A 26,657-nucleotide genomic window follows, 5' to 3' on the forward strand; every position below is an offset into this window, starting at 1 on the left:
CGGGTTATCACAAAAAGATCAAAATATAATAAATTCTTTCTATATTTTTAAAAAAGATTCTTTTACTAGTCCACTTTTAGGGCTATGGTTTGTTCGATTTATTGTTTATATCGATTTGTTTTGGACTTTTGAGTTATTACACAAAATGCCTAGTCAAACATAGAACCCCCTCCCCACCTTTTAAAGAAATAAATTGAAATGGTTTAGTTTTTTTTTTTTTTTTAAGGTCAGGTTATATAGGGCACAGAGTACTAGTAGCCCTGTAGGGTAAGGGCTCCCCACAGGGGCTAGGCGTAGAAAAATAAACCTAACCTCTATTTTCAATATATTTTGATAAGTAATCGATAAGCACTTGAGGAAAAGCACTCAAACTTGTTAAAATCAAAATAGATAATTTGTGAATGTATCTTTTTTTCATTTTTAGAGTGTCAAAATAAATAAAATGCTGTATGACCCTGTAAAAAGAGCACAGACTATTGAAATTGTGGAGAGGGCGCCGCAGTATTTGCATATATCATCAATTACAGAGCTGCCCTCTTTTACATGCAGACTACAACAGTTTTATTTACATAAAAACAAGGATGACAACATCCATAAGTAGAGAACATACGGACTTGTTCAGTTTGACATGAAGGAGAGAATATGCATAATATAATGAATACTTATTGATAGTCAACCATTAGATATAGTGAGGATTTAAATGCATATAAACTGCACAGTTTGACTTAATAAGCGCATTTTACTTAAACTTACACACAACTTTACGGAAAATACGCCAAAAAATAACCATCTTTGTTAAGAAATTTTTTTTAAATGCTTCGCCTGGTATAAAACAAAAAAATATAATACATTTGCTTTTTGCTTTGAGCAATAAATAAAATATATATTTATGGGTAATACTAAAAGAAAAAAAATATATTTCTTCTCCAAATATTGAGAATAATACATTATGAAATGCTTGGCTAGTGGTATTTGGCAGGGATCTAATAGGGATAAGAATGGCCGATAAATTGATGTGCATCCCTAATGATGACACACAAAATAAAACTCTTATGTAAATTACAATTAGTGGTTAAGACACTAAATCTATTGAACCAACCAATCAAAATTCAATAAAGTCCCCAAAAATGTTAAGCCAACGAATAAGAAAACGTTATTATAAAACTTTGAAACCAGAGTTAAAAAAAGCCCAATGACCCCTTCCTGCCTGGGTATTATGACAAAGATAACAAGTATTAAAAGCAGCCAAGCAAACAAATCCACCAACTAAACTTACATACTCAATCAGAATTATCAGAATTTTGTAAGCAGCTCTAAGATTTATTCTTAAGTTGGTTTAATCTTCATCTAGCCAATTAATCTATTTTAACAAAGTACCAAAATCTTGAAATAAAATGACTTTTTTTCTCTCAAATCTATAATACAAAGTAGAATGATGTCTGTTTGTCCGTCCCTTAAAATCTCGGTAACCACTGAACCGATTGGATTCTACTCTTCAGGGAATGTACCTACTGGTCCTGTGGTGGTTTTAAGATATTTTTTTGGGGTGGGATACCCACAACCCCCCCAAAAAACCCTTTTTTAGGGGCAGGGGCTAAGCCGCTAGTATTTTATAAAGTTGAGAGTTTAAAAAAAAATCTTAAGGGATTTTTAATAACCCTTTCTTCCCTGTATCTATCCATATCCAATAACCGAGCATGTACGTGTGTGTTAGGGTGTGTGTGTGTGTGTGTTTAGGTAATTGTATACATTATTATAATAAATGTATAATACTTACAAACAAGGGGGTTTACCAACATTTACTGGTAAAGATAGCTTCCATTTTAAAGCTGTTTTATTACTGAATTCTACATATTGGGGATGGTGGATATTTAATTGGCAATTGTCCTATCCCTTCCTTCCTTCTTAGTAACAAGTAATAATAATATACAACATGCCAATAATATTCTATTTATAACCATTGTAAAACTAAATAGAAATTAAACTGCGACAAATTAACATTGTATGTTGGCTTGTAAAACTAAACTTTATAATTAGCAGGGTTCTTAAGGGATAAGACAATGGACGATAAAATAATTTTTAATCCCTATTCTTAGAATAGAATAGTTATTTCTCGCATCGTATCATAAACAGCTTTTCGCGGAATTAAAATGTACAATTATAAGATTAAAACAAGTTTTTTAGCCCAAAGATGCCGAAGGCACGGGCTAAAAAACTGGTTTTAATCATACGATTGTACATTTTTATATTCGTAGTAAACTGGATATAATACTATGATAAATATATTTTTTTCGTATTGAAGATAACCGGTTCTAGTCCACCGGATATTAATCGGTTTCGAATGAATACGAGAAAGATATTTATCCACATCTCCATATCCAATGAAGAATCAATTTTAAAAAAATTATGTTACATCGTCAATTTAAGAGATTTATCATAATATACAGTTTACCCTTTTTTAGTATTTTTAATAAGTTTTGTATCTACAAATTAAATGGATAATAAATAAAATTCCCCTGCTTTACTATGCATGAAAACTATTATATTAAAAGCATAAATATAATATATATTTTAGTTTGTAAGAGGCTATATCCGCAACTTTATTATTATACTATATTTATACCAATATATATAAATCCAGAAAATGGGTTTATTCCAAAAATCTTCACTGCTTTAACAAAATATAAATATATAAGATTCAATAATTAAGTTAAACAAAATTTTATCAAGAATAAGGAAATGCCCTAGCCCTACCAGGCCTATGATTGCGGCTCCTCTACCCTGCAGAGCTACCAAGAAACCAATATAACCTAGACTAACCTAACCTAAAGTAGTAAACCAACAAACAATAAAATACCTAGTCCTTAATTTGATTTTTTTTATAAATATGGGGGGGGTTATTTGTACTTTACAAGGCACTTTATGTGAAAGAGTCGTCAGTTGTATTTCAATCTTATGCAAGCAAGAAATTAGTTTACACAACAACAATCTTATTTTGTGTAAAAAAAGTAAACTTTGTGGTAAACTAAGGTGAGCCTATTTGGTTCAACATACTTTTCTTTTACAATCTTCCAGCGATCTAAAGGGATAAGACAAGGAACGATAAATTGATGTATAATCCCGATAAATTGATGTGTAATCCCAATAATGGTAAACATAATTACCCCTTATGTGTTGAAATTTGACACTGCTTGTTGAATCAACAAATAAAGTTTCAGTATTAGTATCAAAGAATGAGACAACTATTTTTTTTAACTGGGTACCTGTATAATTATCAATCCTATGTCTCCTCCCTTCCTGCAATCTACACACTAGAAAATTACCTAACACAGTAGTCCCTCAATTCAGCAAATATTCGGACTAGGTTTTTATTGTGTTGTGTATTCATGTGTTTATTAGGATCCAGGTAACGGCTGGATAAATTTGAATAGCAACAAACTACAAGACACAGTTAAGCTGTTTTAGAGATCTTAAAGAATGTAAATATATTTTGCTTTAAGATAAAACACCACTAAAACACATTTGGTGTACAATGCAGAGCTTTTCAAGTATAATATCATGTAAAAGGTAATAAATTTCTCAGGTTTACACAGTTATAGAGAGGTTTAGTAAGAAGGGTATAAAATATATATGTGAACATTTGGGTATACACGGATTCAGTCATGTTTGGAAAACAGAAACCGGGCGATAATGTTCTGCTTTACACTCCAGTCAATTGATGATTAATTCAATGAATTCCAAAAACTAATGCCTGGAACATAATCCTTATAATAAAGTAACAGGATGTTTGTTTGTCTGAGTGTATGTTTGAACCGAAGGATCTACCAAGAGAAATCACAAAAAAAATATTTTTACTTAGAGACTTGAACGCAACATAGAAAAAAAAACATTTAAAGTGCCACAAGAGGCCTCTAGGGGCGTAGCCGCTAGTATTTTTATATTAGACTTAATACTATTTTAACGACTGGTTTTTGTAAATTATCATGGCCAAATTCTCTGATACTTTAGTGAACATACACCTTAATATTAAGTATATAAGAGGGTGTGTGCTAGTTTCATAAGGCTTATTAAAGGGAAACTACTGTTGGTTCATATTTCTTTCCTTTTATATAAAGTAGTAAGTTTTTATTGTCCATAAAGATCTTGCTTACCATTGAACCGATGAGGTTTTCATTTTAGGAAGCTATTAAAATCTATAATTATTAGAATTAGGATTGTAAAAATTAAAGGCTTTGCTAAATTCTAAAGACCAAAAATAAAACCAAGTTTCTATAAATGAGACATTTTCTTTAATCATATCTGGATTGGGTAGCAAAAATTAGCCATTTTTAAAGTTTCCCCTTATAAATAGTTATCTACACGAGGTTTAATCTTGTTTATCTTAGTTGGAGTTGTACTTAATTTTTATGTCTTATCCCTTAAGATGCCTGCTTAAAAAGAAATTAACCTAATATCTTATAGGTATAAATTTACTTTTCTAATGTAATTTAGACAAGATCTTAATAAATCTAAAAGAAATTGTATTTTTATTCACAGAATTTTGTCTCAGATTGTCCTTTTAAGTTTGGATATTGATGGATGACCTTGTAAAATAGAATTAAGCTTGCAACCAGGGATGCGGAGCCGGAGCCGTTATTTTCAGAGCGGCTCCGGGGAAATCTAAAAAAGTATTTGAAAACAAAAGATTTTTTATACCTTGATTAAACTTAATGTTTAGAAACCCTTTTAAGTTTTTCAAGTCCATTTTTTCTCAAAAATTGAACTTTTAAAACCTTCAAAAGTCAAAAATAGACTTCAAAATTTTTGTTGTAAATTTTTTTTTTAGTTTAAGGCGAAGCTGGAGCCGCACCAAAAATCCAACGGCTCCACATCCCTGCTTGCAACAGAAGGTTACAACAGTGGGTTATAAGTTATTGAGTGGCTGCAGCCATCATCTTCTTAGAGGTTAACCAATATTTTGGGGAGTAGCGACGCTACCCTATACAAATTAGATGACGTAGACGGAGAAAAACATCCAGAAAAAAGAAATAATTGAAAAGAGATTTTTTTTCCTTCATTGCTAAGTGCTAGTACAGCTGTAGCTACGTTTGGGGAAATCCTAATATTTTCTCGGTTGCTATTAAAGAAAGATGGCTGATTTTTTGTTTGATTAAAGATACTATATACTATTAAGCATTTAGAATACACTTTACTTAATATCAATAAGAAAATTTAATTTACCAAGCTACTATTTCTATTAGACGACTGAATTTTCTTGTGAAGATTTACTAATGAGTATCAAATCAATTATCAATTGGTCCGTTAGTCTGTCTGTTATACGTTTTAAGATGTCACATGTGATACTTAACGTGATGGTTATAATTAGGGTTGGGCCAGATACCGGATATCCGGCTGATTTCCAATGCCGTATATCCGGTTCCGGCTGATTTCTAATGCCGGATATCCGGTTCCGGCCGGATATCTGGCCAACGTTCGATATCCGGATAGTTTCGATTTCCGGTATCCGGCCGGATATCCGGCACAACCCTTGTTATAATTTAACCCTGGCTTAACTCGCTCCGAGTAATCTAATTCTAATAATAATATATAATATCATGGGTGCACATTTCCACGGATAATACAATGCATTTATTTTAGGACGAAGCCTTGAGGGATAAGACAATGAACGATAAATTGGCATACACCCCAAATTAAGATAAACATAATTACCCCTTTTGTAGTTTTATTTTTAGTAGAAAAGTTTATTCATTTAATTTTTGTGCAAACCAATCAAAGTTAGTTAAAGTACCCAAAGTTTTTAAGCCAAACAATGGAAAAACTTGTTTTTCAAATTCAAACTCCCTCTACAAACTACATACAGCTATAGGGTAGATACGATATTACAAACTATTGATAAGAATTTTTAAATAAACAGGAAGGTAAACACCATTACACATAGGAAAAAAACTACAAAATATTTACATACTCAACAAGAACGATAACGCCACACTAAAGTCAAATTATTTCCCCGCATTTTTTAGTATTTTTCTATCAATACCAGACTAACAAACAACCAAACTAATGAATTTCAAAGCAGCCTTGCTCTTAAAAGTCAGAGACATAGGGGAAATGGGAAAGTACATTCTAATGGTACCCAAAGTTTTGTAAGCCCTCTCTCATTGGTTGACTTAGAAACTTTGGGTACTATTTATAAATTTTGGAGTGTTTGGTAAAATTTTTTTACCTATAATTTTGTTAATCATAATTGGGGTTGTATTTCAGTTCATCGTCCATTGTCTTATACCTTAAGATCCCTGACCCAAAGTACTTAATGTTTGTGTAATTAAGTAGTATTATTGTAGGAAAATTAATACAGGATAAATATAATATACATGGTTTTATACAAATATTCTTAAATTGATTTATGTCATATAACAATACTAGCGGCTTCGCCCCTAGAGGCCTCTATGGTGAATTGAATCCAAAAACCCATTTTTTTAATTTAATTTTTTTTAAGTAAAGAAATTTTTTTTTGGTAGGGGAATAATTTTTTTCTATGGGGCGATTTCTCTTGGAAGGGTGGTGGTACTCTCCCCCAAAATAGTTATAAACCTTCCCGGTTAGCGGTCCTTCGGTACAAACAAAAAAACAGACAGACATCGTCCTACTTTGTATTATAGATACCTACTTGTTTATATACTGAATATATAAGAAGTATCTTTGTTTCTAAAAATAAAAATATAAATATAAATACCTGTAATATAAATAAAACTACGTCTGCTTGAGCAAGCAAGGACAATAGCAAACAATAATACCAATCTTTCATACACTATTATTCAAAATTACTCAGTTAGAAAATGACATGAAGAGACAGACAGACTGACAGACATCTTCACATGTATTTAGGTCAACAAATTGTTAGTTGGTTATTAGTTTTAGTATGTTAGACTGTTAGACAGAACATAAATTAAGAAAAAAAGTGTCATGTGAAGGAAACGAAGTTACAGGTTTCGTCGTATTTTTTTAGTAGCTTTTGAAAGGTTAATAGGTTAGGTTAGAGCTAGGAGAAAAGCTACCGTGAAAATATGACGAAACCCGCAACTTCGTTTCCTTCACATGACCCAAAGAATAATATATCATAAAATGATTAATAATGAGTTGGAAATAAAGAAAAGAATAAGAAAAAAATGGATCAAATCCCTTATATATAAAAAAATTACATAGCTAATCCGAACCATACCAATACTTAAGCCTGTGGTGATCCCTAAACTAACAAGAGCTAATTCTAGCAGGCTATCTCAACCTAACATAAACTAATAACAATATAAGAAAAATAGCCTATAAAATCTTTTTTTTTAATGTGTAGACACATAAAGAACTTGATCCACAAATTGTTGCAAAAATTTCTTGCCTTGGACAAAAATGCATCGAGGTCATCCTTTTTTAGCAAGAGCAGAGACTCGGGGTTAATCCTTGTGTGATGGTTGGTATGAGACAACACAGTTGGTAGGGAGGAGAGAGAGATCTCTGACGGATATGACGGCGGTATTGTTGAATAGGCGGAGCCGCCGTGCAGCCCGGACGTCCCACCGATACCACCGCCGGACGGATAGGGTGGCAGCGACGCAGGCAGGGATGTTAGCGATGCCGTCAGATTCTGGGATAATTGTGAGCTGGATCTTACATGATCGGGAATTGGAATTGGAGCAGTCATACATGTTGATGTTGACGGATGGCCGTGGGTTAAAGCTGCCAAAGCGGCCGCGGCAGATGCCGGTGGTTTAGGCATGTCCGGCGGATAAAACGGCAGGGATGATGAGAGGCGGAGAAGGTCATGATGATGGGCGCAGGATGTGTTAGCAGTTGTTTTGGGTGTTGTGTAGTGAGAAGCGATTCCATCGCAGCTGCTATGATTAATATGCTGCTCCCAAGGCTTTACGGCGCTACTACTGCTGTTACAAAGATGCAATGTTTGGCAGGAGCCATGGCGACCGCTGCCAGTTGCACAACTGCTTGCGCAGCCAGCCGACGGTGATCTTGGTGATAATAAATGGCTGCTGCGATGAAACATTAACGGCGAACATCTTGATGTCGACTCAGCCACGGATGAAATAAGATGATGATGGTTGGCAGAATCTAGCCCGACACCGCTGCGGCTGCCTGCAGTATGGTGGTCAAAGCTGCCACGATGCTTGGAATGATAGTGCTGATGGTCATGGTGCTGAAAGCCTGATGATTTTGATTTGCTGCTGCCAATGCTGTCAAGCTTAAGGCTGCTCGAACTGGTGGGCGCTTTGGAGAATCCTTCGATCATTTTTGTCAAATTTTCAAATGAATACGGGTCTGATGTAGTGCTAGCAGCGTCCAATTTGGATTTGCCTAGTTCGCTAGCATTAGCGGTGCCTGGGAAAGAGGGTGGCGGGTTCGAGGAGGTGATGGAGGAGAAGGAGGGCAGCTGGATGATGGACTCTATGGGCGGGGACAGGAAGGAGACGTGGGCAGAGTTGGAGCTGCGGTTAGGCTAAACACAAATATAATGTTTAAAGTAATGTCTATAGAGGGAAGAAAAAAAATTGTAATTGGGTAAAAATATATTACTTTAAAACATTCACTTAAAAAATGTTAGTATTAATTCAATACTTAAAATTGCTAGCAAGAAAGTAGCTGGAATTTTATAAAAATTTATAAGCATCTATATTTAAAATCTAAAATATCTATTTATGTTGTCAAATGAACCGGAAAGTTTACATATTTCAAAATAAAAATATTAAATATTTATTTTAACACAAAATGAACAATTTTACTTTGTATATTTTCTGTACATTGTTGTACACTAAAAAAGTCAGGTAAAATGTAAGTTTATAAAAGAAAAATTATCTTTTTCTTTTGTAAAAATATCCTTTCAAACAATTTGTGTTCTAGCAAATATTTTGTTTAAAATTCTTTAGAGGACAATCTTGTCCAATAGTAACATGGCTTTTTTTATTTAACACACAGGATTATCCTATATATGTTAAGTAGCTTAAAATTAAAAATACTCTTAGGGTCATGAAGGAACTAAAATAGTTATTTCTCGCATCGTATTATAAACGGCTTTCCGCGGATATAGAATGTACAATTATAAGATTAAAACCAGTTTTTTAGCCCCTAGGTGCCGTAGGCACGGGCTAAAAAAAGCTGGTTTTAATCTTATGATTGTACATTTTTATATTCGTAGAAAGCTGGATATAATACGATGCTAGACATAGTTTTTTCGTATTGATGAGAACCGGTTCCTATCCACCGGATTCGAATAAATACGAGAAATGATTTTAGGCAATTAAATTTTAAAATCTGGATCTATGGATGGTTTTAGGCTATTTTTCTGTTCTACTAACCCCTTCAAACACAAAGCTGGATGCTAGGGGCACAACAGCTAGTGTTTGATTGTATATGAAACATAACATATCAAAAGCAATAAGAATTTTTGGGGTAGAAAATGCTTTGTTTGCAAATACAAGTTAGAGACATGCCAACACAGTATAATTGCAGAGCAGATTCACTTTGCAAAAGGATATATAATATTATAACCACCCATTCACAATAGTTTGTTCATTTGCATATTACAATAATACTTTTTATACCAAAGTCATCCAGGTATAAAAGAAAAATGGTTCTCAATAACAAAAAGAAATGAAATATTCACCAGTTTTAAATCAATTTGATGCAAAAGGAAAGAATAAAAATAATTCCAACTATTTTCTTGCCTTCATGTTAGTCATGTTATATTAGTAATCATTAATAGTAAAAAATAATTATAAGCAAAAATCATAAATCATGAATAGGTTTTTAAAGTAAAAATATTGGGTCTTAAAAAATTATTTTCTGATAAAATCATATAATAATTTTTTAAATTTTGTGATTACTTTATTTATGACTTGAGCTTATAGCAGTGGGCACTATAATTTATTCTTGGTAATATATTTCTTTACTAATGATATATTTATTTTTTACCCTCCACATTTCTTATTATGGGTGCTTGGATGAAAAAAATGATTAAGCAAATGATCCATAAAAGTAATTCATGTTTAGTAAAAGTAATTCTGATTAATGTTTTGCTAAAAAGGCCTATTAGACTAATAGTTCTTGCAATATGTTTTAAGATAAAATAAATAATTTCAACTATTTAGATGTGTTTTTTCATTTCCTTCAGAAACAGATTTAGTTTTAGGCCAAACAAAAAAAGTAGCTTAACAGTTACCATTGCATTCAAAATTGACTTCTACTAAACTACAAGTGACCCACAAACTCTCATGGTAAAAGTGAATTGACTTTGTTTAGATCTGTCCCTAAAATTAAAAATAATTTTTGATACTTACAATACTGTCTCGCCTACTGGAAGGTTGAGACCCATACCCCAGATCCAAAGCACTTCTGGAGTAGCCATTTGTGTATCCTAACTCACTGCTGGAGCCTCTCCAGCCTGTACTGCTGGAGGTCTTTGTACTCAGGTTCAAGTTTGATTTTGCCCGCTGGAGATCAGCATCAGACACCCCATAGGGCAGAGTCTGGTGTCTAGTGCGCGGTGTGTGGCGGGAGGATGTCACCGGGGAACCAATATCTCTAAGCTCATGAAAACTGCTGGATCTCACTAGAGGTGAACCTCTGGAGAGTATAGATGCTGCTGAAGATGCTACAATTTCATTGTTAATTGAGAATTTTAAACTGGTTAAATTGCTTCTTTGTCTTGTTGGAGAGAGAGGTAACAAACTGTTTGTTGCTGAAAATGGCCTAATTATATTATCACTAACAGGATTGTAACTACTTGATGATGAATCTCTATAATCTCTTCCCAGGCTGGGATCCCTGAGAGGATTTCTATATGAAAACTCAGAGGCTTCTCTCGAAGCACTACGATCCCTGTAGGATCCAATCCCATTACTGTCTATAGATCTACTGCGCCATGAGCTTGGTGATTTGCCAAGGCTAATAGAGTAATCTGTATCAGTCTTGGCTCCTGTATATTTTTTGCTAATTGTTGGAGTAGAAGTAACTGGAGAAGAAGAATAACCACTAGAAGAAGAATACTTGCTTAATAATTCTTTAGTTCCTGTACTGCTAATGTTACTAAGTCCAGAATTAAGTCTGGATGAAGAATAGCTGGAGTAATTTGGTGAATACGTGGGGTTATACCCACTAGAGGTGCTGTTAGTATAAATACTGTTGACTAGGCTTGTGGTCCCATAGTTTGTGCTAGTACCTAGGGAGTAGCTACCACCACCCACAAGGGAGTTGTTCCTAGACCTACTCCTAGAGGTCATCACAATTTTGTTTTATTCAAGTCTTAATTTCTAATTTCAAACAATTTTTTAATTACAATACTACATCACTTTATTTTGCATTTTTAACCCAATGCAATTTTCATTTTAATAAAATCTGAAAAGATAAACTCCACTCCTTTAATTGTTGACAAGAAAACAAATGAGAACTTACACAGAAATGCTTGAGAAAATATTTGCATTACAAACTTTCCCAAATTGTAAGAAAATAGCCAGGCATGTAGTTTGGGGGCAAAAATCCTTGGGAACAAAATTACACTGCCCTAGATAAGGAAACATCCTTATTTTCCCCCGAGGGTAATTCCATGTTCTGCTCTTCTCAAGATAAGAAAAGAAAATTATCTTTTGCATAAAGTTTGAAAAATGATGGCAAAATGTCTGCCTCACACTTTATAAGAGCAAGAAATATGGTTGTAATTTTCAACATCAAATTAATCTAATAAATAATAAGGAAAAGTCCACAAGATGTACATGACATATTAAAATATCAGAAAAATAATTATCATAGAACAATAATATCACTTATAATTGATTGAAGAATGCTATGAAGAAAACATTTTATGAATACACAGGGGATTATATTAGGACACATATGTATAATGCAGTAACATTTCCCAAATGACACACATACATACACACAAAATTATAATTTAGAATAAGAAAGACATTATTATTTTATTTTTTTCAACCAAAATTTCTGAAAATATATCAATTCTAATACATTTGATCAATAAATGATAGTAAAAGAAGATATCAATCTCATTTATCATTTGAAGGTTTGATGGGGAGGATTTATAATCTATTGGTATCAAAACACCATGATTTATGAACTAGTATTTAATGGAATTCAATGTATACCCAATGTTATACCCAAAAAGGCAGGAAAACTTTTTGTGAAAGTTATGTTCTAATATATTTTTTTTTGTATCAAATTAAACTAGATTTCAAAAAAGATTATATAAATTGTGTAATTATACCCACTATAAATAAGAATATATTTCCAGTTCAATATTGTAATACCTACTCAATAAAGATAAAGACATTATAAGGAAGAAAAAAAAATATTTCCATTCAGAGAAAGAGAGAATATATCTGGGATAGATGGACAATCTCATCAATAATTGACAAAGTTCTCAAAGTTCATACTATTTCTTAGATAAATAATTCATAACATAGGAAATTCACTAATGTTCATTCAATTATTTTTATTAGAGAAGTAAAAAGTTTGTATTCTTTATTCTTAGAAAAAAACATCTTGTAACATACTCTTATATAAAAAAGTAATGTTTTTTTTTGCTGAAGCTAAAGATCTCGTAAATTGCTGGTTATGTGTTTTACCTTTTAAGGAAATTTTAATAAATTGCTTGGGGTGGTTTTAGGCTAGTTGCCTGACCTCCTTCACCACCCCTAGATGCTAGGTGCAAAGCAACTAGTAAATGTATAATTAACTAATAATTTACTTTTTCTGACAAGTGCAGTTTTTTAATGAACTATTTTTTTTTTACAGAAGTATAGATTGTATTATTAATCTATATCTTTCTGAATACTTACAATATGCAATAAATAATTAAAAATGGATTATCTGATGATATAAAAGATTTTTTTTATATGACAGTCATCTAATAGTTTCCTTTGATATACTCTATATTATAACTCTCAAATTCCAAGAACTGTCTTTAGTACTGCAACTTTTTCTTTGAGAGCAACATACATAATATAATCCTAAAGATTTCACATTTGACAGTGAACTAACCTTCTAGTTGTATATGTTGCAAAGTTTGTTTATCTACGCTAACCTAACTGGCCCAGCACAACTTAACAGAGGCTAGGGTACACCCAGGGGAGGTCTTACATTACTGTCAAAAGGAGTATTTTAATTCTTTAGCAAAATTTGTTAAACTAACCTTATGCTCCATTCAAGTTATAATATGACATATAGTCAGGATAATTACATTAAAAGTTATTCTTGGTAATGCTCTTTAAAGTAAGTCTATTTTAAAGTTGACTTTGATGTTCATAACCATAAGTAATGATTCCCAATTTTGCGGAAACTCTGCATGTCTGTTTGTATGTGTAAGCTTTGAACAAGGGTCAAAAAATAAAAATAAAAATCCGTGATGCTTAGTTTAAAATAGAGTGAATTGCCCGGTGAAAGAATTAAATTTCAAAACTTTTTCTGCTTCAAATATTAGTCTATTAAAGAATACTTTGCTTTTACAAAAATGTGGCGTTTATCTAGTAAAGAATACTTGCTTCAATTTCTTAAATTCTTTAGAGAAAATAAATTCTTGATATATTGCATTTTTATCTAAAAAAATCAATATTCAGCTATTGGTAGCATTAATTTAAAAATAAAATAAATGCATATTTTAAACTTTCATTTTTTAACACAATTAACGAGTGTCTGAAACACACTTTTTTCTCCATTAAGCTCTATATATTCAATGCAATCGTCTATGTTACTAGATGCTAAAATTAGCTCTTCTCAAAAATAAATAACAAGGACGATAATGTTCATGTTCTACAAAGATTTTAGAACAATTGAGATGAAAAGGGAACAAAGATTCAAAGGGTTTTCCAATAATTATTTTTTCAATTGAGACTTGTTGACCCTAGCGGGGCTTCGCCGCTAAACACACTCACTCACACACACACAAACACACGCATACATGAACATATGTTTTCAAAGGTCAGAATTTTTCAAACATTCTGTTGTAATCTTTCTGCTATGTAGCGCTGTAATTGGATTATCTAGTTTCAATTAAGTCCAATTAGGTACGAGAAATTTTAACCTTATTTTTAGATATAAAGTTACTCTTAAGGTCTTTTGTGTTTTTAGTCTGTAGATTATTTGTTTAAAGGTCCTTTAACAAACAAAAACATAAGCCCATAAATGATGTACATTTAAGGTTATATTAGACAACCTGTAAATTGCAAAAATTTCTTTTATCACTGCTAAAACTCAAAGAGAGAGGGGACAATGGGTTGTTTATTACATCAGTCCCCAAATTTTTACAATAACGTTTTCTTATTTGTTGGCTTAACAACTTTGGGGACTTTATTTAGACTAATTGATTTATTAAGTTGAGTGTTCAAACGTTTCAACAATTAATTTTAATCTACAGAAAGGGTAATATTGTGTCATTATTGGGGATGTACAACCATTAATTGGTATTTGTGTTATCCCTTTAGATCCCTGGTTAAACCTACTACACAAGGAAAATGAAAATAATGCTTCACTCAGGCAAAATATAACTTGTAATTTTAAAAATTATTGATATCATTGAACAAACTCTTCCTTGTGTAGAATGCTGAGCTAACAGATAAAATGTAAATTAATTTCTATTTAAAAAAAATGAAAATAAATGGGATCTTATTGAAAAGAGATCTAAAAAGTTATTATATTCTTATTTAGAAATATTCAAAACTTTTATTTTCATTGATTTTCTAACAAATCTAAGTTTGTTCCGTAATTAAATTAAGAATAATTTGACCTAATAAGCGCATTGGACTGTAAGCTTGCACCCAACTTTACGGAATATCGGGAAAAAATATCCCCCTTTCTAGAATTCATAATGATTTAATAAAGTTAAACATAGAAAAAAAGCTTTTATTCTTTCTGTCCAAAAGTGCAGTTGTTTTTGGTTTTATAGAAAATAATAAAATATTGAGAAAAAATAACTATTTTTCTTTTCTTTATCCATCTTCTAATTCCTATTATGAGGTGGCACAGCTTGAAGTCGAGCTGGAAGACAAACCAATTCTTATCGATTATAAGAAATGCAAAGGCATAAAGTAAATGCATCTGTAACCTAGGAACTGGGGAAAAAGTGTCGCAACATAAACAGGCCAAAAATCCTAATGACTTCCATTATTTCATGTTATGCAATTTTTTATTTAGATTTTTAAATAATCAAGACATATCCTAATATACGAGTAACAGGAATTCAATTTGTGTGTACCGATTGATCTCACTAACTGCTCAACCCATATGGGTCTTCTTTCATAGCTTTTCATAGGTCCAGTGATTATTTTGTTGGAGGGTACTACCAAGATAAATCAGCCCCAGAAAAAAACCCCAAAATATTTTTTACTTTTTAAAATTGAAAGTGCCACTGGAGGCGTTTAAGGGCGTAGCCGCTAGTGTTGAGCGTTATTAATAAATTGTACTTATAAAAGCCTAATTTTTTTCATTGTACCTTCTGTCCTAAGAAATTCTTATTATAGAAAACCTGTCATTTTCTTTGAACTTAAGCAAAGCTTAAAAATAAATACTAATAATTTTGGCATTTTCTTATAGCAAAAAGTACAAAATCAATAAATTTAATCATAATTTATTGTACCTTTTCTCTAAAAAGCCCTGATTGATAAAAGTTTATTAGGTGAATGTTTTTTATCAGAGTTTTGTCATGACAAACCAAATTTTACTATTAAATCCTTATATAAAAATTCACTCATATTTTATAAAAGTTAATCTCTTGAAAAATATACAGCTTTAAAAATGAATAATTTTAATAAAGTAGTCAACCTAATGTCTTTAATCATATAATATCATAAGGCATGATGAAGTATGCCTAAAAAAGCCATTACAAAATTGTTTAGCTAAAAATATGGAGTATATCATTTTCTCTTCGAGGACTAGAGGGATAAATTGTATATACTATTTTTCTTTTAATTTAACTTGTTAAAATTACTATTCTTTTTTTGCACAATTATAAGCAGACAAATAAGACACTATTCTAATAATAAATAATCGCAATTTGAAATTTTTTTGTTCAGTTGCCAAATCCCTGATTCCACTTAACTCTGGAGAATCCAGGTAGATGGATGGGCTGACAGGATGGGTGCATGATTGATAGTAGCTGCAACAGAGATAGGTAAATCGCAAAACAAATCATAGGACAGGATAAAAATATTAAAACCAGACTTTTTAAATTTTAGTTGATAACCTTAAATTCATAACTAAAAATAACTTAAGGGATAAGACAATATATGATAAATTTTGATACCTTTACAATGATGATATACAAAATTTTCCCCTCTCCAAAATAAAAATATTGGTTGTTAAATATAAACACTTCTAATTTAACCTACCCATCCAAATTCATAAAAAGTACCCAAGGTTTTTAAGCCAAAGAATAACGTACCATGATTATAAAACTTTAGGTACCAGTGTAATTTACAGTTCAATGTCCCCTCCCTCCCTGCAGATTATTTGTCTAAACTCCTGGTACTGAACTGAACAGTATGCTTTCTGATGGGAAGACATATTTGCTTTAGCTGACTATTTGATATTAACAGAGGCACAAGGGTATGCCAATGCAAAATAAGTTATTCTTAAAACAAAATTCTAAAACCAGAATCAAATCTTTCCACCCAAAGCTTTTTTAAAAACAATTTACACCTTTATTTTTACTTTGAGACGTATAACTTAAACCTTTTATATATTTCTATATTTTTTCTTTTGAATAAAAAAAAACTACATTTTTCCTAATTATCTAAATGTAAGTAGACCTAATTACTTAGTCTGTTAATTTACTCAGGTTTCTAATATAGGAAATAGGTAAAAATCATGGAATAATATAATACCTAAATAAAAGCAGTATGTTCATAAAAAAAACAAAGGCTTTGATTACACGACCTTTGTCTGGAAAACCATTCTGTTGCGACTTTTTTTTGTTAACATAGTAAACAGCAAAAGTTAAAAGGGAGCAATATACACAAGAAACTGACGTAGGCTCGCTAATATTTTTGACTTAAGTCCCCATAACAGATCTAAAGTATATATGTATATATACCTCTAACTGCCTACATTCCTTTTTCAAAGACCTCTTTCGTCTGCTTCTAAACTATTTTTTGCTACTTGGCTGTGTTAATACAAGCGACACCATTGGTTGATTTTCAATGACCAAATAGAAAGGTTGCACAAGGTGGTTGCGATGGGGAGATACAGTTATTTAACCCTTTCTCCCTCTAATGTCCCCATTGTAACACGCGTTTTTAGCATCAATAAAATGGATACCTAAACCTTTATCTATATTAATCTAAGATAAGAAGCCTTGCCTTTCTTAATTAGAAACAGATAAACAAATAAATAGCTAGGTAGGAACCTCGACACAAAAACAACAAACAAATACACAATGTTATGAACACCAAAATAGAAAGTAAAAAAACTAACAGTAAAGTTATCTAAGACTTCATAGCTTCCTTAAGCACATTCAAAATTACAAGTAAATAATTTAAAATAAAAGAATTGCTCAAAATAAGTCTCCACCCCTGGGAGCAGGTAACTTATTTATCAGACATAGACATTATCAACAAAAAAGCAAGTATATTGAGTATCATAAAATAAAAATAAAATATTCAGAAAAAATAAAAGGATTACAACATCCATAGTAGTGAAGTAGTGAAGCACAAAAAATGGACAAACGGACAAAGTGAATAATAGATTAGATGTTCAGTTGTCATCCTATTATATAAAGTACTAAGGCTTTTGTCTGAAGCATAAGATCTCAATAATTGCTGGTCCAAATAGGTAGTACTCTTCAGAGAAGTTTTGTAAAGGTCTTGTGTTGGTTTTAAGCTATTCTCCTAGAAGCTGTCTATCTTCAATAGTAAGCGAGAAAATAACATTTTCCTCATAGCTCTATGGACTGACGAACAGACAAGTGAATTATAGAGTAGCTTCGCTACTAAAAATATTAAAATGTATTTTAGTTATTTAATTATTGTATGATGAAGAGTTAAAATGCAAACATATGAATGTCAAAACTCTACATGTGTGTGTTCATTAGGCAAATTAAAACCAAAACTTGTAGATGATTAAATCTAGCTCAAACACAGTCAGAGAATTATATAACGGGGGGGGGGGGGGGGTGGGGTTAATGCAACCATCTCGTAATCAATGCGCAAATGGTACTTAAAATCCGAATTTCAGGATGAGATTTAATCCTTGGTAGGTATATTTTACCTAAATCGAAAATTATTTTAAAAAATAACAGCTGACGGTTCGGCCATTTAGCCGGTTTTGGGCTATTTTCAGGTCAAATCCATCAGGAATTACGTAGGAATCAACTTTTTCAAAGATATTTGCACATTATTTGGTATTAAAATGATACTCTTAGCATTTTAGTCGGTTCTAGCAGTTGAGCAGCTGATACTAGAAATTTTTAAAAAGTTTATTTGTATTATCATCGATAACAAAAGCCCAATTACAGCTAAACGGCTAAGCCGGCAGCCGTTAGCTGTTACTTTTCCAACTTTTAATTCGATTTAGGGAAAATAGACCTACCAAGATTTACTCATGCCAGGTTTCATAACGAAATTTTTATTCTAATTGCCATTTGCGCATTAGTTACGAGATGGTTGCATTAACCCCCCCCCCCCCTTCCTTCTTTCTAAATAAATCTTAAACATGAAAATATAAATGAATTGGGGTGGTTCTTTTTGAAATGAGAATAATCAAAATTGAAGTACTTAAGCCAGATATTGTTTCGATTGATGTTACGATTGCTACGGCTAGCCAGAGCAGAATGAGCTACCTGCCATTTCATTAATATTTGTATTTACATCATGCAAATACAGAGAATCAATTAAAATCCAACAGCTAATGCCAAAACTAGTTGTGTAGTTAGGAAAGGGTTTAAGGAGATTTTATTTTTGTATTTTTCTATTTGTCAAAAAGAATGTCCAGCTAATAATGAATAAGCTTATAACATTTCTAAATTTAAATATTTAAATTTTTAAGCATGACCGGTAGACTGACGGACCAAGAAAATTATATACTGGATACTTATTTCAGGAAATTTCAGCTGTCTATCTTAAACGACAACCGAGAAAATTACATTCTTTAATATTGTAAAAGACGGACGGACAAATAAAACTATAGATAAGCTTCGCTACAAACAAACAAGATTAAAAGGGATTAAATTAATGAACATGTAACCCTGTCCTTAGGTAAAACTAGTTTTGTATTTGATTTGAATAGACTTATTTAGGCCAGTGCATTTGTTCCTGAAGTTAGAGAGGTGAATGGGGGGGGGGGAGTGTGTAACCTAACCCATTCAACTAAACCAACCTAATTCTATTTTCTAGGCAATTTCCCTTATATATATAAGGTGTACATACCAATACCCCCCCTGTAAATATATATACCAATACCCCTAGTTTCATAAAAAATAATTGTCTGCAACAATCTATAAATAATGGTTTTAATCTACACTAAAATCCAATCTATAACAACTTATCCTAGCTTAAACGATTAGAGGGGGGCTTTTTTGTTCGCTCAGGGAAATTACTTTAGTTTCTATTCTTTCTGTTGTGTACTATATGTAAGTTGTGAGGTCTAATTATGCAGTGAGTTTGTGTGAGTGTGTGTGTGTGTGTGAGAGTAGGTTCAGTAAGTTTTCTATTATAAAAGACAATTTTTAGACTACAGATAAAAGTATAGCTACCCTATTTGTAGATTAGTATTGCTTTCTGAAAAATTACATTGAAATCTAGGTATAGCTTTAAGATGCAAATTTTAGACAATTTTTTCTAATAGAGCTGAAGGTTTAGCTATTTGTATAAAGATACTTCCAAACCTATAATGAGTATGAAACATTATGTCGTTATTGGAATCAAATTAACTTTTATTTTACATCAATTAACATCAGGCAATAAAGACATAGGACAATGAACGATAAATCCCCAATGATGTTACACAAAATTATCCTTTCTTCTGTAAATCAAAATTTTGATAAAATTGATTGAACCATTATGATACTTAATTCAACCTTTTTTTAAGTTTTTAAGCCCTCGAATGAAAAAACGGGAGTTGATAAAACTTTGGGTACCAGTGTAATTTACAGTTCACAGTCCCCTCCTCCCTGATAAACTTTGACCTTATGTAGGACTGACTTTATATTTTACTATTTGGTTTTACAAAAGAACACATAAACGTATTACAAAAGCTTTTTAACTGTATAACATCAAATCCATTACATGAACAAAACTGTTCTAGGCTGACCAATGCGTTTTCTTTATATAGCATCAATGTTCAAAATCTTTATAAAATCAAAGCTTTTCTATGATTAGGGTAGGTCTGTCCGTCCGTTAGCTCTTTTTATTTATTTCATTAATTAGAATTGCCCTACCGATTTCAAACTTTGCATGATGATTTCTATAACAGCTGAGTTAGGTATGATATTATTAAAGCGAAGCGACTCTATAACGATATGAGGATGTCCATAGTTTCATTTATAAAATGTTTTGTTTTCAACTTTATTGGCCACGAATTTGTATCCTGATAAAGGGAGTGGTAGGTTTCGGGTAAAATCCGTAAAGTTGTGTGTTTTAAGGCTTAAAAATAGTAGTAGAACGATAATATTCACTAAATAAGTGTATTTCTTATTGAAAAGAACTATAGACAATTTTTTTTTTAAAGTTAACATAACGTTTTATCGTTCTACTACTGTTTTTAACATATAACACATAACCTTTACGGATTTTACCTGAAACCTACCTCTCCCTTTTTTTGGAATAATAATAATGTGCCTATCTTCCTTGTTCTGTATGATTTTAGCAAAAATAACATTAGGCTAATTTTGAAATATGAATGTATAAATTAAAGAGCTTGAATAATATCAAAATTTATCAAAATATTTACTGAGTATTTTTTCAGGGATAGTATGGATATAATAACTGAAGAGAATATTATAAACCTAAAATCTTAATTAGGCAAGAATAAAATATCATATAATGTTTAGCAGAAAGAAATGATTTAACTCAATGCAAAAGTACATATTTTATCCCTTGTTGCCATAACCCTGTACTGATATGACATTTATGAATTTATTAAAGTAAAATATTATATTTTACGTGGAAAACATAATATTTACACATCAAAATCAAGAGTTCTAGAAAAATTAGTTTTTAATATTTTAAAAGGGTAGATTTTCTACAATAGTTAGAGTGAAAAAAAATAGTCCTTTTTTTTTGTTTCATAAATTTTTTCTGTAAAATTAAAACTTAGTTTTACTAGTTTAATATATCATCTAAGTAATGTTACATGTATGTCTTTTGAAAGTTGCCATTTAAAAAGGGCATTCTTTTTTTTTCATTTATCATTTTCAGCTATCAGTCCAAAAATTACCATGGGGGGGTAATAGAAGAGTACTCAAAAAGGACTAAAAAATATTTTGAAATTGACTAAAAATTACATGTTAAAACTTAAATAAAACTAAAACTGCCGCACTATCCCAACATTAATCAAAAATATATCCTACAATATACTGGAATTAACTCAGTAATAATTCAAATGATAAACTCAGAATTCCCACACTTAAAAATATTAATAGCATGCTTTATAAAAAGTAATGGAAAAAGGAAACCTTCAAGTTAATACCTAAAGAACTAGCGGCTATGCCCATAGTGACCTCTAGGCCCTTGAGGTGGGTTGGGGGAAGCGCGTAGTTGAGCCCTCTCATTTAATTTTTAAAAAAAAAATTATAAGAATAGTTATAAACCTTCCAATGACCTATGGAAAGCTACATTGTAAAGGAGAAAAATATCGGTTCGGCGGTTAGCAAGATCTTTCGGTACAAACAGACAGATGGACAAACTCAAATAATCTCAAAGTGGATGGAAGTATGTGTAAGCTTTATTCATATAGAGGTCTTTGTATTTTCTTAAATGATAATTTTTTACATTTTATCAAACGCCATGCTAAAGTCAAGCTGCATTAAATTATATTAGCTTTATATTACAGGTAATAAATTGTGTTTATTGAACCAAGTGACTGTATATTGTATAGTGTAAAGCAAAAAAGAAAACAATTTATTTATCCTCACGACCAAAAATCTCTTTCAATAATAAAAAATGATATCCCCATAAATAGTGAAATCTTGGCAAAATCCTTTATTCTAAAAACAACCAACTGACCCTCAAGCCACCAAAAAAAAGATTGGGAATAGTCCCTTTCGTGGCAACGCCCCTTAAGGAGCGATTCGTCGTATTTTCAAAATGGCTTTTGATAGGTTATTTTTGGTTAGATTATTATTGGGTTAGGTGATTGCCTCACGGGGTTAGGCAATTGGCCCTGCAGGGGCTAGAAATAGGAGAAAAGCTACTGTGAAAAAAACGAAGAATCACCCCTTAAGGAGCGTTGCCACGAAATGGACTATACCCAAAAGATTTTATATCATATTTATCTACCAAGAAAAACGAATATTTTCAAGCATACAAACGGGATCATAGTGTATTTAGAGTATTTGAAAGAACATTATCAAACTAAATCCTTCCTTAATTTTTCAATGAAAGTGGGCTGGGTAGGATGTACATTATTAAAAAAGTGGATTCTACCACTTTATGGCAGGAAGGATTTTCCATGCAGCTATTAGATGATCCTCCAATGCAAAATGGGAAAATTGGAATGCATAGGAGAGAGTGCCCTGATATAGGCATGGGGATTGGAAACACATTGGAATAATAGTGGATTTTCATATTATTTTTAAAGAGGTAGACTGTTATAGCTAAATTATTGGAAGGATTTAGTTATAAAGTTTAATTTAAAAAATAGACTAAATAAAACGTTCTCACTTAAAAATTGGTCGATTTTTTAAATGTAGGAGTAGGGGTGATGCAATCGCTCACTAAAAGGCTTAACCTAAACGAATACGCTGAACTTAAATCATTCTTGTCATATCAAATCACCAAACATTTGAAAATATTCATAATAAATGACCAAATCAATTTTGTAGTGTCTATAAGGCCAGATAGTTGTCAAGTGAAGTACCAGGAATGCATTAAGGTCCTAGGCAGTTTGATTTACTTTCTAAATATCATTACAAATAATTACAAAGATTCATTCCACATTTCTATACTTTCTAGAAGCAGCTTCTAACATCTATGGGAAGGACACGAAAAATTCATGGTATCATCTAAAGAAATAAAAAAGCATAAAAACATTATAGGACCTATTTAAAGCTTCCCTCAATCGGTTTTTATGGGTAGAAAGATATTTATGGACATAAATAAAAACACTAACTAATTAATAAAATAACATCGGTGATTCTCAAAATTTCTGACGTCTAAATGGTTTTGTGTTTTTTATTTATTACAATAAAAAAAATTACGACAAACGTAATTAAAAGCACGATAATAACATTTCTTCAACCTTCTTCAAAAAGTTTTTTTTAGCTACTTTTATTACCCTTACGTATCTTACATTCAACCTTTATGTTTTTTTGAGCTCTAACAAAACATCATGGGATCGATATTAAATTTTTTTGCAACGCTATATTTCTATATAATTTTCTATCTCACATATCTATCTAGGTCACAAATGCAGCTATATAAAAGCTGAGCTTGAAACAAAAAAGATTAAAAACAGATTTGATAGGAATATTAATGGCTCCGCATTACCATATAAATCTGTGTTTAAACAGCTTGTGTGCCATGCTATTAATTTGTGCATGTGATAAAACAAGGACAGTAATGTTCATTATTACAGGGATCTAAAGGGATAAGACATTTAAAATGAATTTATGTACATCCCCAATGGTGATACACAAAATTATCCCTTCTGTAGATTACAATTAGCGGTTGAAACGATGAACTAAATGAACCAACCAATCACAATTCTATATAAGTCCCCAAGGTTGTTAAGCCAATGAATAAAGAAAAAGTTATCATAAGACTTTGGTGACTAGTGTGATAAATAGCCTAATGTCCCCTTCCTCCCTGCCATACATAGCACTGCATGTAATTAAACATGCCCATTAATCAGGGGAGAATCTACACAAAAAAAGAGTCAGGAAAGAAGAAAAAGGGAGTATTGTCGGTTTTGTGACATCGCCTGTCACGGGGCACTTCGTCGTATTTGCACTGTAGCTTTTCTCCTATTTCTAGCCCCTTTGGGGGGCTCTAACCAGCGGGGCAATCATTAACATTTACCCTAACCTAACTTAAAATAACCTATCAATGGCTACTATGAAAATAGGTCGAAAAGCTCATTAAAAGGCGATTTCACGTAACCGACAATACCTGAAAAAGTATTTTTAAAAATATTTTATTAATGTACTTAACAGAAGTTAACTTATAATTTTAAACGCATTTCATTTAGTATTTAATGAGAACTGATCAAAAATAATTATATGCGCTGTTTCTCTCATAACTATTAGTTGGAATATGAATGATTTAATTTAATGAAGGCTACGCATTTCTATTATAAATAAATAATAAATTCGTCATTATAAATTAAAATGAACTACAGATTGTTATTGTTTACTGTTTAGTAAGAAGATGAAAATCATATACCTACGTAAATAAAATTTTCATAAAATTTAGAACTAGAACAAAATTTTAATTACAAAGTTTAATAAGCAATTCAGACGAGATTAGTTTAATTTCAAGCATTTTATGTAATTAAACTGTTACTGTCTGTCTATCTGTCCATCTGTGACCTAGCTACTTTAATATCCGTCTCTTGGGCCGATATCATACCAGGAATCTTAAGGGACTAGACAATGGGAGATAAATTAATGTTTATTATTCGTAGAAAATATTCTATAACACGATACGATACATGATTTTTCAGTTTATAACTAACCACCTAATCATAATTCAATAAAGGTACGAGTTTTACATCCGATTAATAAGATAACGTGGTTATAAAACTTTGGAAACTAAATGAAACACGATGTAGATGTCAATTTGATGTGATAAATTCATATCCATAAATAATACGTCTCTTAATTAAACACTAGCGAATGAGTCACTAGCTCTATATTCGAAGAGAAATGGAAGGAAAGAAAAATAGCCTAAAACCATACCAAGAAAGTCTTGTAAAAATCAAATAGCCTAAAACCATCTCAGGACCTTAAAGAAGCCTCACTGTAAAGGAGAACCGTATCGGTTCTGTGGTAAGCGAGATCCTTTGCTACAAAAAAAACTATAGGATGATATGAAATTATCCAGATAAAAATCTAAAATAGTCGGTGGACAGTCATTTTATTAGAACTCTTGTCCACAAATTATTGGTTGAAAATTTTGGAAACAACCAATCAAAATTCAAAAAGTACCCAAACGTATCACTAATTTATCATTATTTTTAATCTAATATCCCTTCACTCCCTGTCAACCCAACTTAACCTCACCTAACCTATCTAATGACTTTTTTTTGCAGAAATGGTACAATTCTATTTTTCAACATTAAACAAAAAAAATGATAAAATCATAGAGCTATTTTATATTATCGCAACTATGATTAATTTACGATTGGTACTATTTAAAAAAAATGTTCAAATCAGCAGCTGTCAACCTCAGACGACCGCATTTTTCTTTCAACTTGTCAAAAGTTTTTAAAATAATTCTTTCCGTTCAAGTTAAAAGGAATATGTTCATGAATGAGAGCTAATCTTTCGGTATCAAGGAAAATCAAACGCTTTGTTTATTCCGCTATATTCATGTAACAACTAAAAACAAGGACTTTTTGTTTTGTTTTAAAGATATGTATAAAATTGTAATATTTAATGTTTCCTTTTAAAAATACTCGTCATAATTCTAGTAGTCCTCTTTCACTTTAGCATGTAACATTTCACAAATCAATTCAAGGTACATCACTATTTATCTAAAAAAAAAGGATGACAACGAACATCCATGAGTGGCAAAGCGCAAAAGGACAAAGTAAGTTTTAAATAAGATAAATAAAACATGACCGACAATCCGGACCGACGGACCAAGTATGTTAAATACTAGATACTTATCACTAATGGGAATCATTTTTTTTAAAAGCCGCCTATCTAGAATGGCAGCCGAGAAAATCACATTTTCCCCCATATCGCTTCTTACAGAAAAACAGACTGATATTTCTAGTCATAGAGATGCTGCGCTACCAAAAATACAGAAGAAAAATAGAATCCTTTATCATGTAAAAATCTTTTTATTGGTAGACACTAGACATGGCAGATATTGTAGATATTGTTTCCGAGTCTTGGTGAGACCCAATCAAAACTGACAATCCTGTCAGTTTTTTCTCTAGCACACAGACTCAAACTTTAACCAAGTTTCTACAGAAAAAGGAAGGAAAGGTTATAAGCATTTTATTTGAATACTGGCGGCTGCGAACCTAGCATTCAGGGGCTCTGTAATTGTATTTGAAAGGTTTGGACATATTATAAAACCATCATAAAGTCATCATTCTAAAAATAACCATCCTTTGAGTTGTGTGAAGCTTCCCTAAATGGAGAACCCAATCGGATACGTGGTTAGCGAGATATTAATGTACAAACAAGAAAAGAAACCTTACTACTTTATATAATAGCATGTAAAGGGCAAAGCTACAAACTATACTGATTAACAATATAAAAATATATATAA

At 31.6% G+C, this 26,657-nt stretch overlaps 1 protein-coding gene across 11 annotated transcripts in view; it reads right to left on the minus strand.

Annotated features, from left to right (window-relative positions):
* Mbs (Myosin binding subunit) overlaps positions 1–26,657 on the minus strand; it is a 152,749-nt gene that overhangs the window by 35,279 nt on the left and 90,813 nt on the right. The gene's annotated exons all lie outside the window — the stretch shown is intronic.

Source organism: Acartia tonsa, chromosome 5 (genome assembly GCF_053477335.1).
Source record: "Acartia tonsa isolate MP-2025a chromosome 5, ASM5347733v1, whole genome shotgun sequence".
Lineage (NCBI taxonomy): Eukaryota > Metazoa > Arthropoda > Copepoda > Calanoida > Acartiidae > Acartia > Acartia tonsa.